Raw genomic sequence first — 6,000 nt, 5'->3', positions numbered from 1 at the left:
TTATGTAAACAGTGGATGCAGTTTGTTTTTCCGGGGCAGCAATGGAGTTTCACAAGTGTGTTTGTTGATTAACGTTTTATAAACAAGGCCCAGTTCGACGCTGGATTAGCACATCGTTTGATACTGAAAGATGGAGCGGTCCCAGCTATAAAAGATCCCGGTCATGATTCAGAACTGCAGACAGTAAGTGAAACTGTATCAAATGTCTGTGTTTTGTTGGCAATCAGAGCTCAAGTGCTCGTCAATCTTTAGCTCCGCCCACGGCACGCCTCCAGGAGCTCTGCTTTTTCTGGAGAGAATTGTAAAGCTGTATCTTTCTTTTATAAATATGATAAAACTAAAGACTTTTTGGAGATATGAAGGATGCAGTACCACTCTATAGGTACTCAAGATTAACATGAGATTGGGTGTTATGTCCCCTTTAAACTGCAGTTTATTTTAATAACAAGATAAACTGGTAACATTTTACAATTGGGTCCCATTAGTAAAGGTTAGTTAATTAACATTAACTAACAATGAGCAATCATTTGTTACAATATTTAATGTTAGATAAAAACAGCTGTTCTTTGTTATTGTTAGCTCAAGTCCATCAAGTAATATTAACAGACATAACTTTTGATTTTAATAATGTATTAGTAAGTGTTGAAATTAACATTAACTAATGCTTTAGAACTATTTTTCATTTTTAGTTTTCATGTTATTTTTGTGTTAACTATTTAACTAATGTTAACAAATGGAGCCTTATTTTAAATTGTTACCAATATATATTCAAGCCTTAATATGCTTATTTTAATTCATAACAAAACCAAATTAAAATCTTTCCAAGTACCCATTGGCTACACGTATCCCTGGTTAGAAATTACTGAGAATGCTGACAAGGAAAAAACACAGAATGAAGGGAGGGAGAGAACTGCATAATGCCCCTGTGTTTGAACCAGGTGTGATTCAGTTGGTGGTTTTCAACCATGGGTTCAGGGCCACTAGAGGGCCTCAGAAATCCTCTGTTTTGTTCCTTGGTTTTTCCCATGTTCCTGTATTTGGAATGTTGGATTATATCTTCATTAAAAAAAAAAAGCCTGCTCCACTTAGATTGTGCTCCTGTCTTATAGTTATTCTTCCGTTTATTTAGCCTACCTGTAGTGTCTAATGAATCAAAAGTCTTGCACATTAAAAGAAAATTGCTCACTTCCACATTGCAAAATAAAGTGGATACAGCTATTTTTCAAAGGCTAGCAATGGAGACAGGAATAGTGCATGAGGGCTAACAACTTCAGCTAATGACAAAGCCTTGACTGGATGCGACACATATTTGTCTTTCCACGCTATACATGGAACTGCTGGCTGCCGCAATTACAGCAATTTAGAAGATATTTCATGTTTAATGTACATGTGGAGCAGGTTAGGATTTACATGAAATTTACTTTGTTTCTGCAGCAAATCACATCTTCTTGATGAAAGCCTGAGGAGGACTGTTGAAATTATAGGACTCTGCTTTGGTGGTTTATGGTGGCTGGAGCAGTGTGAATTTACACACATCTGTTTGACAGATAGCAAGGGTTCTGATTGGTTGGAGATCCTCAATGATGTTGGCACGTTATTGTAAAAAGTTTTGGTAAGATACCAATCAGAGTCTGTTCTCAGGATGAAACCAAGTGAGCTGTGTTTCTTTTCAACAAGAAAAATAAGCTGTGGGCAGTTTCTCCATACAAGGTGTCATGGCATCTGTTTGAGCCCCTTGATGTAGATTTCTTCATAATAGTGATCTTAATCTTAGTATCGAGGATAATATTCAAAGTTAATCTGATGATCTTTCAGAGTTGTTGAACATTGGATTTTCAACACAATGGACATCAGGTCTTAAACGATATCAGCAGGAATGTCATGACTCATGACTGTGTGCCAGGTTGTGAATTTGTGCAAGCATTTCAAAACTAAAATGCAGAGCTACTAATTCTAATGTTACATATGATATGATTCCTTTATTCATCTTCAAACTGTCATTCACCTTTTCATTGGTTTTAGTGAGAGACAGAAACAGAGAACGTGAAATGAATGACTACACAGCAACACACACACACACACACACACACACCATACACACTTATGCCTTGATACTACAATGCAAAGATTTATATATTTTCAAATCACCAAGGAAGTACACATAAACACACTGACAAACACATACCCACACATTCAGATTCATCCACTGCAAGCAACATTCTTATTGCATTACTCGTTGTTACATTATGTGTGTTCTTTTCAAAATCTTTATCACAAAGGCTGCATTTATTTGATAAAAAGTACCATACAAATGGTAATATTATTGTGAAATTTTATTATAGTTTAAAATAACTGTGTTCCATTTTTTACTAATTTTAAAATGTTATTTATTCCTGTGATGACAAACTGAATTTCCAGCAGCCATTACTCCAGGCTTCAGTGTCACATGATCCTTCAGAAATTCTAATATGCTGATTTGGTGCTGAAAAAGGTATCAATGCTGAAAACAGTTTTTGCTGCTTAATCATGTTGTGAACAGTCGGATACACTATCATTTAAAAGCATGGGGTAAGTACAATTTAAAAAATACTTTTATTCGGCAAGAACGCACTGAATCCAATGTAGAAATACTGTAAGTCTAAAAACAAGATTTGTGCCAACTCATTTTTTATTTGTATGTTTTTTTTCATGTCCACTACAATAGATGCCAGGGCTGAAGCAACATAAAAGTGCTCACATTTTAACCATATTACAGTAATAATACTAGAGCAGGGGTGTCCAAACTCGGTCCTGGAGGTCCGGTGTCCTGCAGAGTTTAGCTCCAACTTGCCTCAACACACCTGCCTTCAAGTTTCTAGTATGCCTAGTAAGAGCTTGATTAGCTGGTTCAGGTGTGTTTAATTGGGGTTGGAGCTAATCTCTTCAGGACCCTCCAGGACCGAGTATGGGCACCCCTGTACTAGAGTTTAAGCATATACAGTCATGGCCAAAAGTTTTGGCAGTGACATAAATTTTGTGTTTTGCAAAGTTTGCTGCGTCAGTATTTGTAGATTATTTTTCCACATGTTTCTATGGTATACTGAAAAACAATGATAAGCATATCATAAGTTTTAAAAGCTTTTATTGGCAAAAAATATAATGAGTCAATATTTACAGTGTTGACTCTTGTTATTCATAACCTCTACAATTCGCTCTGGAATGCTGGATATTAGCTTCCCTGCCATTCCTGAGCAAGCTCTGCACTGCTGGTGACACGATTCCGTAGCGGACTCCTCAGGAGGAGACGTCCTGGACACTCTGGGACGTCCTGAAGACTTCTTCACTGCAGTCGAACCTCTCTCCTTGAAGTTCTTGATGATCCGGTAAATGGTTGTTTCAGGTGCAATATTCTTTGTAGCAATTTCTTTGAATGTGAGGCCATTTTGATGCAAAGTGATGATGGCTGCATGTGTTCCTTTGGAGGTAATCATTGCTAACAAGAACACAATGATTGGAGGCGCTTCTCTCCTTTTATAGCAATCAGTCTGCTCTTACAATCTAATTAGTATGATAGTGATTTTACCTGACTAGTACTCATTCACACTTTCACATGTGTTGCTGATATGATTAGTCAATTAATGTTAGCTGGTCCTTTTGTGTCAGGATCAAAAACAGTGAAATTAGTTTTTTGTTTTTTTTGGTGAAAAGTTCATTTTTTGGCCAATGAAGCTTTTAACAATTATTTAAAATGCATCTGGTCACTCTACACAACAATCTAGAAACAATGTGAATGAACACCAAAACAGCTTAAGCAGCAAACTTTGCAAAACACAAAATTTATGTCACTGCCAAAACGTTTGGCCATGATTGTACAGTATGTGAATAAGCATAAGAGACTTCTTTAAAAAAATCTAAATTGTTCCAATTGTTTGACTGGTAGTGTATGGTATTTTTACACTCATTAAAATATGATTGTACAAATATGTCTGTAAAGTTCCAGTACACAAAAACCCAGAAAAGAATTGTAAAGATTAGGCCTACACTCTCAGAAAAAAAGGTACAAAGCTGTCACTGGGCGGTACATTTTCAAAATGTACATTTTTGCTCCTTTTAGGTACTTATATGTACCTTTAAGATATCAATAATCACCCTTTAGGTACAAAAGGGTACCTTTAGAAAAGGTACCACCCCAGTGGCAACTTTAGACTATACTAATATCCCTAACAGCCTTAACTTCATTTGTATACTATAATATTTAATATAGCTAGTATATACCCTGACTAACATGATTGAATTGAACAGTTAAATATTGCCGGAAAATATTGCCTTTGCATGTTTAGTTTGAGTATACAGCTTAGAAACAATATCTATAGTATTTGGTGTACCATGTTCTGTTTTTGCCTTGATCTGTAGTTCTTGTCTTGGAGAAGCGTTTACATTAGGAGAACTTCATAGATTTCAAGAACCATCATTTCATGCCAGGATCAATGGCTTAAAGGAAATTTAAGGAAAATCATTATTTGTTTATTATTTACCATTTTCTATTACAAAGCGTAAAATACACACAGGCTGTTTCCCCATCTCATGTATTAAAATGGCTTTTAATAATTTTCTATTCAGTTGAATGGATAGTTCACCCAAAAATGAAAATCCCCCATGATTTACTCACCCTCAAACCATAGGTGTGATACTGGTTTTCCTTTGCTGGAAACAAAACTTGGTTCTCGCGAGACTAGCATATTCTCACTGGAGTTTACGCTACGTCTACGTACTACTTCATCCTCTGGAATGCCACTCTCAAGTGAACATGTAGGACAGTTAGCGGAAGCTAGAGATTACAATTTATAAAGTTTTAAATATGGATATTTTTTTTACACAAACACATCGATTCACTTCAGAAGGCCTTTATTAACCCCCAGAGCCGTGTGGAGCACATTTTTTATGATGGATGGATGCCCTTTATTTTGCTTCAAAATCTTGACCACCATTCACTCACCATTATAAAGCTCGGAAGAGTCAGGACATTTTTTAAATATTACTCCAGTTGTATTCGTCTGAAAGAAGGAAGTCATATACACAAAGGATGGCTTGAGGGTGAGTAAATCATGGGGTAATTTTCATTTTTGGGTGATCTATCCCTTTAAATGTGATTTTATTTATGCAGGATATGAGAGAGAAAGATTCCACTACAGTGCAATAGGTGGCGGAAACCTTAATTTTCCAACCACCATTAGTGTGTGCATGGAAGAAGTGTTTTTTAAATTTTTTTTTGAAAGCTAAGGATGGGCGATACCACTTTTTTTTTCGATATGATACCGATACTTTTAAATACCAGTATCGTCGATATTGATATCGATACCGATACGATACTTCATAACTGAACTTTTAAATTATGAAATTTATTCAATTATAATTATGAAATTAATAAGAGGAACCCACTTAACTTTATATTTGAAACACATTTTAACATTCAATACACCTTAATTGGAACTTATTAGGTTATATTTTTGTATACACATGGTTAAAAAGATGTCTACTGTAGTGGTAACCATGGGATTTACAAATAATAAAGTTGAACTACTGTCACTTTAGTAAAACCATGGTTCATTTTCATAAGGGACTGCCAGTGAAAGGCTGTTGCAAGAATAAAATGCAACCTTTTTATTCTGACAGTGTATGATTTATTTTAACATTACAGAATAGAACATGATCAATATGAACTTTTAATGTTCAATTTAAATAAATGCAATTGCACACACTATGTAGGCTACGATTTCGATTGGTTTATTGTGAAATAAAATAACTCAAACATATATGTTTTTTCTGTCCTCTGATAAGCATTGTTCTGGACTGCCATTCCCAATAGCATCAATGGTTTCTTATAATACTTTTGGGAAACACAGCCCTGTTTGCACTGTCAGCAGTGTGATCGCTCTCTGTGATTGATTGGTTCTGTCAATAATTGCATGTGTTCAGATGAGCAGGAAAATATTTCTATTCTACACAATTATTCTCTTACAC

Source organism: Sinocyclocheilus anshuiensis, unplaced genomic scaffold (assembly GCF_001515605.1).
Source record: "Sinocyclocheilus anshuiensis isolate Anshui unplaced genomic scaffold, SAMN03320099.WGS_v1.1 scaffold7, whole genome shotgun sequence".
In the NCBI taxonomy this organism is placed as follows: Eukaryota; Metazoa; Chordata; class Actinopteri; order Cypriniformes; family Cyprinidae; genus Sinocyclocheilus; species Sinocyclocheilus anshuiensis.
Note: the sequence above shows the minus strand (reverse complement) of the source record.